The sequence below is a fragment of the Juglans microcarpa x Juglans regia genome, chromosome 7D, assembly GCF_004785595.1.
Source record: "Juglans microcarpa x Juglans regia isolate MS1-56 chromosome 7D, Jm3101_v1.0, whole genome shotgun sequence".
Classification (NCBI taxonomy): Eukaryota; Viridiplantae; Streptophyta; class Magnoliopsida; order Fagales; family Juglandaceae; genus Juglans; species Juglans microcarpa x Juglans regia.
In genome coordinates this window covers 14911226-14924337 of record NC_054606.1, presented here as the reverse complement: position 1 = coordinate 14924337, position 13112 = coordinate 14911226, and positions in this window count along the sequence as shown.

Here is a 13112-nt window from a genome sequence, read left to right as displayed (position 1 = left end):
TCATCCCAAGTAGATTGCACCAATCCGTGCATTGCTTCTTTGATCTTCTTGGCCCTTGATCTTGTAATTGGCCTATCTGGAACTTGCAAATGATTTTTAAGAGTAGGCCCACCTTGGTTTCCATCATTCTCCCCTCCTGAAAAGGATTCGACCTCGAATCTTTACCTACATCAAAAGGAGAAAGATCAGAAACATTGAAAGTAGCAGAAACATTATACGCACCTGGAAGATCCACTTTATATGCGTTGTCATTAATTTTCTTAGGAATTTGGAAATGTCCATCTCCTTGAAGATGCAACTTTGTCCTTCTTTAGACTAGGAATCTTTCTTTGCGCATGTGAACCCAAACTCAATCTCCCGGTTCAAAGATGACATGCCTTCGCCCTTTATTGGCTTGGGAAGCAACCCTTTCATTCTTTTGGGCAATTTGAAGTCGTACCCTCTCATGAAGTGACTTTACCAGCTCCGCCTTCTTTTGTCCATCCAAGCTACTCCTGCCATCAACAGGTAAAGACATCAAATCCAAAGGAGTAAGTGGATTAAATCCATAAACAATTTCAAAAGGAGAATATGAAGTAGTAGTATGCATGGTCCTATTATATGCAAACTCTATAAATGGCAAACAATCCTCCCAAGTTTTTAAATTCTTCTGAACAACAGTGCGTAAAAGCTAAGTTAAAGTCCTATTAACTACTTCAGTCTGACCATCAGTCTGTGGATGACAAGTAGTGAAAAATAAGAGCTTAGTACCCAATTTCCCCCACAACACCTTCCAAAATTAGCTAAGAAATTTAACATCCTTATCAGAAACAATACTCCTAGGTACACCATAGAGTCGCACTATCTCTCTAAAAAACAAGTCAGCTATGTTTGTGGTATCATTTGTTTTATGACATGGAATGAAATGTGCCATCTTACTAAATCTATCCACAACCACAAAAATAGAATCTCTACCCCTTGTTGTCCTAGGCAGCCCCAAAACAAAATTCATAGATATGTCTACCCATCTACATGTAATGTATCTTCCACAAATACGATTAACATCTCTCTTCATCTTAGGCCAAAAGAAATGTTCATGCAAAATTTCTAAAGTTTTCTTGACACCAAAGTGTCCCATTAATCCCCCACCACGTGCCTCACGCACCAATAACTCACGCATAGCATAGAAGAACTTGGCACACAAAGTTTGCTTTCCTTAAATAAATAACCATCATGCTTATAAAACTTACCAAATGCCGCTTTATCACATGCCACATACACATCAGAAAAGTCAGTATCATCGGCATACATTTCTTTCACATATTCAAACCCAAGCATGTTAGCACTCATAGAAGTAAGAAGTACATACCTCCGGGATAGAACATCAGCAACAATATTCTCCTTACCTTGCTTGTAACGGATGACATAGGGAAAGGTCTCAATGTATTCCATCCATCTACCATGCCTTTTATTCAACTTACCTTGACCCTTGAGATACTTCAATGATTCATGATCGGTGTGGATCACAAATTCCCTTGGCCATAGGTAGTGCTACCAAGTCTCTAATGTACGAACAAGAGCATAAAGCTCTTTGTCATAAGTAGGGTACTTCAGGGATGCTCCACTTAGCTTTTCACTGAAGAAGGCTATGAGCCGCCTATCCTGCATCAAAACGGCTCCAATCCCTATTCCTGATGCATCACATTCAATCTCAAAGGTTTTGTTAAAATCAGGTAATGATAACACAGGTGAAGAACACAACCTTTCTTTAATAGTGGCAAAAACATTCTCTTGATTGGCCCCCCAATGAACCCAACTTTCTTTTTAATTACCTTAGTGAGTGGTGCAGCAATAGTGCTAAAGTCTTTAACAAAATGCCGATAAAAGCTAACTAAGCCATGAAGGCTTCTTACCTCAGTGATGCTTTTTGGCGTTGGCCACTCCTTGATGGCCTTGACTTTCTCTTCATCCACCTTAATACCTTTTGTACTAACAACATAACCAAGAAAAACAAATTTTTCCATGCAAAAGGCACATTTCTTGCAATTAGCATACAACTTTTCACATCTCAACACATCAAACACATATCTCAAATGCTTAATATGTTCACATCTCAACACATCAAACACAAACTTGCTTATGAATGCACGTAGGACATGGTTCATTAATCTCATGAAAGTACTGGGCGCATTTGTAAGTCCAAATGGTATAACCAACCATTCCTAAAGCCCATACTTAGTATTAAAAGCAGTTTTCCATTCATCACCCTATTTCATTCTAATTTGATGGTATCCACTTTTAAGATCAATTTTACTGAAAATACATGAGCCATACAATTCATCAAGCATATCATCCAATCTAGGAATGGGATGGCGATACTTTACTGTGATATTGTTGACCGCCCTGCAATCAACGCACATCCTCCACGTCCCATCCTTCTTTGGCACTAGTAGCACTGGTACTGCACAAGGGCTCATGCTCTCCCTCACGTACTCATTGTCCATCAAATCCTCAACTTGCTTCTGAAGCTCATTTGTCTCCTTTGGATTACTCCTATAGGCTGGTCGGTTTGGAATAGCAGGCCTGGGCACAAAATCAATCTGGTGCTCAATGCCTCTAATGGTTGGCAACTCATTTGGCATCTCCTCCGGGAATACATCCTCAAACTCCTGCAACAAAGAAACAGCCAAACTAGGAAGTGACTGGTTAGTTTTATCAACAGTAAGATAAGACTCTTTATAGACAAGAAAAATCATAGGGCGATCTGCGAAGAAAGCCCTCTTAACCTCACTCTCTCTTGCATAGAAACTCACTTTTACCTTTCCTTTTCTCTCTGCAGACTCTCTTTCTTTTTTCTCTCGTGACTCCACTCTTTTTTCTTTACTTTTAGCCACCTCTCTACTTTCTTTTTCATTCTTTCTTTTATGCTCATTTTCACTCTCACTCTTTCTTTTTTGCTCAATCACTTTTTCACTCTTTCTATTTTGATCACTCTCATTTTCACTCTTTCTTTTTTGAGCAACCTCACTTTTCAATTTTAGTTGGTCCTCATAAACCTTGCTTGGAGTTAAAGGAGCAAGCTTGATTGTTTTGGCCTCCTTTTCAAAGTTGTACATGTTCTTGAACCCATCATGTGTCACCCTCCTATCATACTACCACGGCCTCCCCAACAAAATATGGCTAGCATGCATAGGCACAACATCACAAAGCACCTCATCCTGATACTTCCCAATAGAAAAAGTAACTAACACTTGTTTGTCCACCATAACCTCTCCACAGTCATTCAACCACTGCAATTTGTATGGTCTAGAGTGTTTTAAGGTTGGTAAATTCAATTTCTCAACCAAAGTAGTGCTAGCCACATTAGTACAACTCCCCCCTTCAATGATCATACTACATACCTTATTATTGACATGGCATCTAGTATGGAAAATGTTCTCTCTCTGTTGCTGTGCATCATCCACCTTAATGTGTGCATTGAAAGCTCACCTGGCAACAAGAGACTCACCTGTTGATATGAACCCGCGATAATGAACTCCCTTGAACCCACAATCAATTTGAAAACTCCCCAAGAAAACCAAATTCAAGTCAATGGATGGAAAAACCTAGACCCGATGAGAACTCGTTTCAAGAACCTAGATTATATCAAAATCTAGACCCGTTGAAGAACCAGTCTCAAGACCCTAGATTACAAAGGAGGAACGCCACAAATGTTGTGATTTACCTTTGATAAGTTCAAGAGTTCAATCAAGAACAAGAGAAAAAACCTCAACTCACAAATAACATTCAATATTCTCTAACCTTCAAATGAGGCTACAAGGAGTATTTAAACTAAACCTAATTAAAACTCTAACCAAAATAAAGCCCCTTTTTACCCAAAATGCCCTGATGAACAGTGTCTCGCTACAGTACCCCGCGGCTACAGTCGGCTACAGTACCTCTTGAAACCCCGATTCCTAAAAAGTAACTTTCCAAATAAGTCATTGGCCAAAATGCAAGGCCTTCTCGAAAATCTTAGTTTATTAAAAATAAGACGTGTGGGCCAGGCATCTTCAAACCCACTTATTCTAAACTAATAAAATAAATCATTTAACCAAATTGGAAGTCTCCCATAACAATAGGCCCTATCTCTAAGTCATTCTTCCACAGCTTGAATCAAGTGGATCAAAGCTGGTTCTCCTTCTTTCAAGCCCATCTTGAGTGTTGGGCTCTTGCTAGCTTCATCCCAAGTGGATTGCTTCCTTGATCTTCTTGGCCCTTGATCTTGTAATTGGCCCATCTGGAATTTACAAATGATCTTTAAGACTGGGCCCACCTTGGTTCCCATCATTCCCCCTCTCCTCAAAAGGATTCGACCTCGAATCTCCACCTGGATCAAAAGGAAAAATGTTAGTAACATTGAAAATAGCAAAAACATGATACTTACTTGAAAGGTCTACTTCATATGTATTTTCATTAATTTTCTCAAGAAATTGAAAATGTTCATCCAAGCTACTTATATCATCAACAAGCAAAGCCATCAAAGGTAAAGGAGTAGGTGGACTAAAACTATAAACAACCTCAAGTGGAGAATAAGAAATAGTAGTATGCAAGGTTTTCTATGCACACTCTAATAAGGGCAAATGATACTCCCACAAACGTTCATGAAACACACCTAAAGTTTTTCTTACACCACTTCAATTATATGCAAATTCAATGAATGGCAAGTAATACTTCCACAAATGTTCAGCAACACATTAATGAATGACAAATGATATTTCCATAAACATTCATACAATACGTCCGTGAATGGCAAATGATACTCCCACAAACGTTCATGCAACATATTGAAAGTCTTCCTTACACCAAAGCTACCCAACAAACCACCATGTCTATCACACACAAGCAACTTAAGTATAAAACTAGTTGGCACACAAAATCTATTCTCTCTAAACAAGTATCAATCTAATTTATAGAACTTACCAAACGATGCTTTTTCACATGTTCATACACACTAGCAAAGTCATCATCATTAGCATGCAATTCCTTATTATATTCAAGTCTCAACAATTTTGCATCTAAAATGAAGATAAAGACGTACATTCTTGCTAAAGCATCAACTACAAAATTTTCCATACCTTGTGCGTATTTGAATACATGAGGAAAAGTCTCAACACAGTCCTCCCACTTAGCATGCATTATAGTCAACGACATACCTTGTCCCTTCAAGTGTGTAAAAAACTCATGTTCTTCAAGGAAAGGTCGATTAGGAATTGTTGCACCTTGCAAAAAATCAATATAGTGCTTTATCTCCCTAATATGTGGCAATCCACAAAACAAGCCGCTAGGAATCATGACCTCATATCCCTGCAATAAAGAAACAACAACACTAGGCAAAGAGTCGTTAAATTTGTTAGTATAAAAGTTTGCCTTAGCATAAAAACTCACTTTTGTCTCTCCGTTTCTCTTTGCAATCTCTCTTTCTTTTTTCTCTCGTAGCACCACTCTTTTTTCTTGACTCTCAGCCACCTCTATATTTTCTTTTTCACTCTCTCTTTCTCTTGATGTTTCGGGCTCATTCTCTCTTTTCATCTCACTATATTTTAATTTTCACTCTTTTTTTTCTTTCTCTCTCCTCCTTTTTTGAATTCTCGGCCTCACAATTGTTTTTCAACTCATTCTCTATTTTTCTTGAGGTTTCAGCCTCATCCTCATCTTTTCCCTTAGGTAGTCCGATCTTCCCCTTTGTTACAGCTTGATTATTTTTGTCCCACTTTGGTTTCCAAGGGTACTAGAAACCAAAGTATACCTTGATGTACCCTTTATTTTCAACTTCCTCTCCACCTTCATAGCCATGTGTACCATGTCCTCTACTTCCACATAATGTCGCAACTCAACTACATTGGCTGTCTCCCTATTCAACCCATTCAAAAATCTTGTCATCGTGGCCTTCCGATCCTCCACTACATTAGCCCGAATCATAGCCACCTTCATCTCCAAATTGTAATCCTCTACACTCCTAGACCCCTGTGTAAGATTTTGTAATTTTTGGTGGAGGTCTCTATAGTCGTGGCTAGGTACAAATCTCCGCCTCATGATAGCTTTCAACTCTCTCCAAGTTTCTACAGGCCTCTCAAGATTCTTCCTCCTATTGGTCACTAATTGATCCCACGAAATACTCGCATAATCAGTTAACTCAATTACCGCCAACTTCACTTTCTTCTCCTCAGAGTAATTATGACAATCAAACACCAACTCTATTCTTTTCTCCCACTCTAAATAAACTTCAGGGTCAGTTCTACCTTAGAATGATGATATTTTCATTTTGATGCTCCCAAGGTTCTTATCTACTCCATCTCGACCCCCCGGCTTTGCCCTAAGTCCTCTTCCACGCCTAACTCCTCTATGTCTACCCAATCCAACCTCATATGCTAAGTCCTCCCCTTGGTGATGCGCTACTCCGCTGAGACATTATAAGGTGCTGCACAAAAGAATGTTAGTGGCAAAAAAGAAAACCTCACACACTCTCATACGTGTTTACACTCGAATAATGGCACTCCACTCGTGTTTCACTCTTAATTGGCTTTTTCCCGATAATAGTCTCACACTCTCTTTTGCCTTTTACCTCAAGAGTTTTCCCACTCAAGTTCTTTAAGAACTAATTGAACTCAATCAAGACAAAGCACCCATGTTTATCCCAACTAGTAAATAAGTCGAGCAAACAAGAACAAGAAACAAGGAAGGAATAAAATGACACGAGACTCAAGGAATTTATACAAGGGAAAGAGTAATTATAAAAACAAGATATCAACTAGAAACATGTATTCAGCCCCTTTGATGATAAAACTCAATCAACAAATGTCTTTCTCTCATTGTTGTAACTATATAGCAACCTTTGAATATGCTACCCTTTTTTTTTTTTTCTTCTTTTTCACTTTTTTTTTTTGAAATTTTCTTTTCTTTTATTTTCCTTTCCTTTCCTTTCTTTTCTTTTCTTATCTTTTCTTTTCTTTTCTTTTCTCCTCTTTCTTTTCTTTTGTTTTCTCTAATTAAATCACAACCAGCAATACTCAATTGTGAAAATCAAGTAACTGAATTCAATGGCACAAGAATTGACAATGAAATAGAAGATAATCAATTGAATGGCACTCCAAGCAATTGACAAACTTAGAGATGCATTAAACCCTAGAATTTTGAAACCCTAGGTGATGTAAATTTCAGCCAAACCCAAAACCCTCAGAATTTTGGCAGCCTACTTTTCGTTTCTGCAATTTTTTTTTTCCTTTTTTACTAGCAACCCTAGAACAATGTAGCCCTAGAATTAAATTTAACGATGCAAAAAAATTAAAAGATAGAATCAGACCTAATTAAAACCCTAGCCAAAATAAAGCCCATTTTTACCCAAAATGCCCTGATGAACAGTGTCTCGCTACAGTACCCACGGCTACAGTATGGCTACAGTAACACTACAGTACCTCTTGAAACCCTGATTCCTAAAAAGTAACTTTCCAAATAAGCCCTTGGCCAAAATATAAGGGCTTCTCGAAAACCCTAGTTCATTAAAAATAAGACGTGTGGGGCAGGCATCTTCAAGCCCACTTATTCTAAACTAATAAAATAAATCATTTAACCAAATTAGAAGTCTCCCATAACAATAGGCCCTATCTCTAAGTCATGTCTTCCACAGCTTGAATCAAGTGGATCAAAGCTGGTTCTCCTTCTTTCAAGCCCATCTTGAGTGTTGGGCTCTTGCTAGCTTCATCCCAAGTGGATTGCACCAATCTGTGCATTGCTTACTTGATCTTCTTGGCCCTTGATTTTGTAATTGGCCCATCTGTCACTCTCAGTCATCACCTCCCCATTGTCACGCAAAATCATCACCCTCCTCTTTAGACATTGAGAAGCAATGTGCCCTGAACTAGCAATGTTGCTAGTTCCCTCATCTTTTCCCCTAGGTTGTTCGGTCTTTATCTTTGCTTCAGCTTGATCATTCCTATCTCGCTTTGATTTTCAAGTAGTCCTAGAAACCGAAGTGTACCTTGCTGTCTGATATGAACCCGTGGGAATGAATTCCCTTGAACCCACAATCAATTTGAAAAACTCCCCAAGAAAGCCAAAAATGGATGGAGAATCTAGACCCGATGAGAACCTGTTTCAAGAACCTAGATTATATTAAAATCTAGACTTGTTGAAGAACCCGTCTCAAGAACCCAGATTACAAAAGAGGAACGCCACAAAGGTTGTGATTTACCTTTGATAAGTTCAAGAGTTCAATCAAGAACAAAAGGAGAAAACTCAACTCACAAATAAAATTCAATATTGTCTAATCTCTCAAATGAGGCTACAAAGAGTTTTTAAACCTAAACCTAATCAAAACCCTAGCCAAAATAAAGCCCCTTTTACCCAAAATTACCCTTGATGAACAGTACCGGCTACAGTACCCGCGGCTACAATAACCCCTACACTAAATTGATGAAACCCTAGTTCCTAAAATGTAACTTTCCAAATAAGCCCTTGGCCAAAATACAAGGCCTTCCCAAAAACATAGTTCATAAAAAATAAGACATGTGAGCCAAGCATCTTCAAACCCACTTATTCTAAACTAATAAAATAAATAATTTAACCAAATTAGAAGCCTCCAATAACAATAGGTCGTATCTCTAAGTCATGTCTTCCACAGCTTGAATAAAGTGGATCATAGCTGGTTCTTCTTCTTTTAGACCTATCTTCAGTGTTGAGCTCTTGCTGGCTTCATCCTAAGTGGATTGCACCAATCCTTGCATTGCTTCCTTGATCTTCTTGGCCATTGATCTTGTAATTGGCCCATCTGGAACTTGCAATGGATCTTTAAGAGTAGGCCCACCTTGGTTCCTATCATTCCCCCTCTCCTCAAAAGGATTCGACCTCGAATCTTCACCTACATCAAAAGGAGAAAGATCAGAAACATTGAAAGTTGCAGAAACTTTATACTCACCTGGAAGATCCACTTTATATGCACTGTCATTAATTTTCTCAAGAATTTGGAAAGGTCCATCTCCTCGAGGATGCAACTTGGTCCTTCTATGGGCTGGGAATCTTTCTTTGCGCATGTGAACCCAAACCCAATCTGTGAACCCAAACCCAATCTCCTGGTTCAAAGATGACACGCTTTTGTCCTTTATTGGCTTCGGAAGCAACCCTTTCATTCTTTTGGACAATTTGAAGCCGTACCCTCTCATGAAGTGACTTCACCAACTCCGCCTTCTTTTGTCCATCCAAACTACTCCTGTCATCAACAGGTAAAGGCATCAAATCCAAAGGAGTAAGTGGATTAAATCCATAAACAATTTCAAAAGGAGAGTATGAAGTAGTAGTATGCATCGTCCTATTATATGTAAACTCTATAAATGGCAAACAATCCACCCAAGTTTTTAAATTCTTATGAACAACAGAGCGTAAAAGCTGAGTTAAAGTCCTATTAACTACTTCAGTCTGACCATCAGTCTGCGGATGACAAGTAGTGGAAAATAAGAGCTTAGTACCCAATTTCCCCCACAACACCTTCCAAAAGTAGCTAAGGAATTTAACATCCCTATCAGAAACAATACTCCTAGATACACCATGGAGTCGCACTATCTCCCGGAAAAACAAGTCAGCAATGTTTGTTGCATCATCTGTTTTATGGCATGGAATGAAATGTGCCATCTTACTGAATCTATCCACAACCACAAAAATAGAATCTCTACCCGTTTTGGTCCTAGGCAGCCCCAAAACAAAGTCCATAGATATGTCTACCCATGGCTCACTAGGAACGGGTAAGGGTGTATACAACCCATGTGGCAAAACCTTAGATTTGGCCTTTCTACATGTAATGCACCTTCCACAAATACGGTTAACATCTCTCTTCATCTTAGGCCAAAAGAAATGTTTATGCAAAATGTCTAAAGTTTTCTTGACACCAAAGTGTCCCATTAATCCCCCACCATGTGCCTCACGCACCAATAACTCACGCATAGAACAATTTGGCAGACAAAGTTTGTTTTCTTTAAACAAATAACCATCATGCTTGTAAAACTTACCAAATGCCGCCTTATCACATGCCACATACACATTAGAAAAATCAGCGTCATCGGCATACATGTCTTTCACATATTCAAACCCAAGCATTTTAGCACTCATAGAAGTAAGAAGTACATACCTCCGGGATAGAGCATCAGCAACAATGTTCTCCTTACCTTGCTTGTAACGGATGACATAGGGAAAGGTCTCAATGTATTCCATCCATCTAGCATGCCTTTTATTCAACTTACCTTGACCCTTGAGATGCTTCAATAATTCATGATCGGTGTGGATCACAAATTCCCTTGGCCATAGGTAATGCTGCAAAGTCTCTAATGCACGAACAAGAGCGTAAAGCTCTTTGTCATAAGTAGGGTACTTCAGGGATGCCCCACTTAACTTTTCACTGAAGAAGGCTATGGGACGCATATCCTGCATCAAAACGGCTCCAATCCCTATTCCTGAGGCATCACATTCAATCTCAAAAGCTTTGTTAAAATCAGGTAATGCTAACACAGGTGCAGAGCACAACCTTTCTTTAATAGTGGCAAAAGCATTCTCTTGATTAGCCCCCCAATGAAACCCAAAAGGCACATTTCTTGAAATTAGCATACAACTTTTCGCATCTCAACACATCAAACACATATCTCAAATGCTCAATATGTTCATTTAAGTTCTTGCTGTACACTAAGATATCATCAAAGTACACAACCACAAACTTGCCTATGAATGCACGTAGGACATGGTTCATTAATCTCATGAAAGTACTGAGCGCATTTGTAAGTCCAAATGGCATAACCAACAATTCATAAAGCCCATACTTAGTCTTAAAAGCAGTTTTCCATTCATCACCCTCTTTCATTCTAATTTGATGGTACCCACTTTTAAAATCAATTTTACTGAAAATACATGAGCCATGCAATTTCAAGCATATCATCTAATCTAGGAATGGGATGGCGATACTTTACCGTGATATTGTTGACCGCCCTGCAATCAATGCACATCCTCCACGTCCCATCCTGCTTTGGCACTAGTAGCACTGGTACTGCACAAGGGCTCATGCTCTCCCTCACATACCCCTTGCTCATCAAATCTTCAACTTGCCTCTGAAGCTCCTTTGTCTTCTCTGGATTACTCCTATAGGCTGGTCGGTTTGGAATAGCAGCCCCGGGCACAAAATCAATCTGGTGCTCAATGCCTCTAATGGGTGGCAACTCATTTGGCATTTCCTTCAGGAATACATCCTCAAACTCCTGCAACAAAGAAACAGCAAAACTAGGAAGAGACTGGTTAGTTTCATCAAGAGTAAGATAAGACTCTTTATAGACAAGAAAAATCATAGGACGATCTGCGAAGAAAGCCCTCTTAACCTCACTCTCTCTTGCATAGAAACTCACTTTTGCCTTTCCTTTTCTCTCAGAAGACTCTCTTTTTTTTTTTCTCTCGTGGCTCCATTCTTTTTTCTTTACTCTCAGCCACCTCTCTACTTTCTTTTTCACTCTTTCTTTTATGCTCATTTTCACTCTCACTCTTTCTTTTTTGCTCAATCTCTTTTTCACTCTTCCGTTTTTGATCACTCTCATTTTCACTCTTTCTCTTCTGATCACTCTCATTTTCACTCTTTCTTTTCTGAGCAACCTCACTTTTCAATTTCAATTGGTCCTCATAGACCTGGTTTGGAGTTAAAGGAGCAAGCTTAATTGTTTTGCCCTCCTTTTCAAAGCTGTACATGTTCTTGAACCCATCATGTGTCACTCTCCTATCATACTGCCACGGCCTCCCCAACAAAATATGGCCCGCATGCATAGGCACAACATCACAAAGCACCTCATCCTGATACTTCCCAATAGAAAAAGTAACTAACACTTGTTTATCCACCCTAACCTCTCCACAATCATTCATCCACTGCAATTTGTATGGTCTAGAGTGTTTTAAGGTTGGTAACTTCAATTTCTCAACCAAAGTAGTGCTAGCCACATTAGTACAACTCCCCCATCAATGATCATGCTACATACCTTATTGTTGACATGGCATCTACTATGGAAAATGTTCTCTCTCTGTTGCTCTGCATCATCCACCTTAATGTGTGCATTAAGAGCACGCCTGGCAACAAGAGACTCACCTGTCACAGGGTATACCACTCCATCATCATCACTATCATCATCCAACTCGGGCACCTCATCACTATCATCCTCACTCTCAGTCATCACCTCCCCATTGTCACGCATAATCATCACCCTCCTATTTGGACATTGAGAAGCAATATGCCCTGAACCCAAACACTTAAAACATTTTTCCTTGAGCCTTATCATCAAAGGGGATGATTCTAGTTGGTATCTTGTCTTATTCTTAACTGTTTCATTCGTATAATTTTCTTGATTCACGTGCCATTTTTTTTTTCATTCCTTCCATGTTTCTCTTGTTCTTGTTTCTTGGACCTAATTACTAGTTGGGATAAAACAAGGTTGCTTTGTCTTGATTGAGTCAATTAGTTCTTAAAGAACTGGAGTGGGAAAACTCTTGAGGTAAAAGGCAAGAGAGTGTGAGACTATTATCGGAAAAAGCCAATTAAGAGTGAAACACGAGTGGAGTGTCATTATTCGAGTGTAAACACTTGAGGGAGTGTGTGAGGTTTACTTTTTTTTTTGTTTCCCACTAACATTCTTTTGTGTAGCGCCTGATAATGTCTCATCGGAGTAGTGCATCACCAAGGGGGAGAGCAGATAACTCATCCTTTGTGTTGCAAGCCATGCAACAACAGTTTGTGCGGTTGAACTTGGTGTTGGGTGAAGTGAGGGATAGGATGGATCATCAAGAAGTAGCGATTAGAAATCTACAAGGTGGGAGGGACAGGAGGCGACGTGAGCATAAAGTTGAAAATGAGTATGAGAATGAAGGAGATGGTGAGGATGAGGAAGACTTAGCATCTGACGTTGGGTCGGGTAGAAATAGAAGAGTTAGGCATGAAAGAGGATTTGAGGGGAATCTAAGGGGTCGGGATGGTGTAGATAGAGACCTTGGTAGCATCAAAATGAAAATACCACCTTTTCAAGGTAGAACTGACCCTGAGGTTTATCTAGAGTGGGAGAAAAAAATAGTGTTGGTGTTTAATTGCC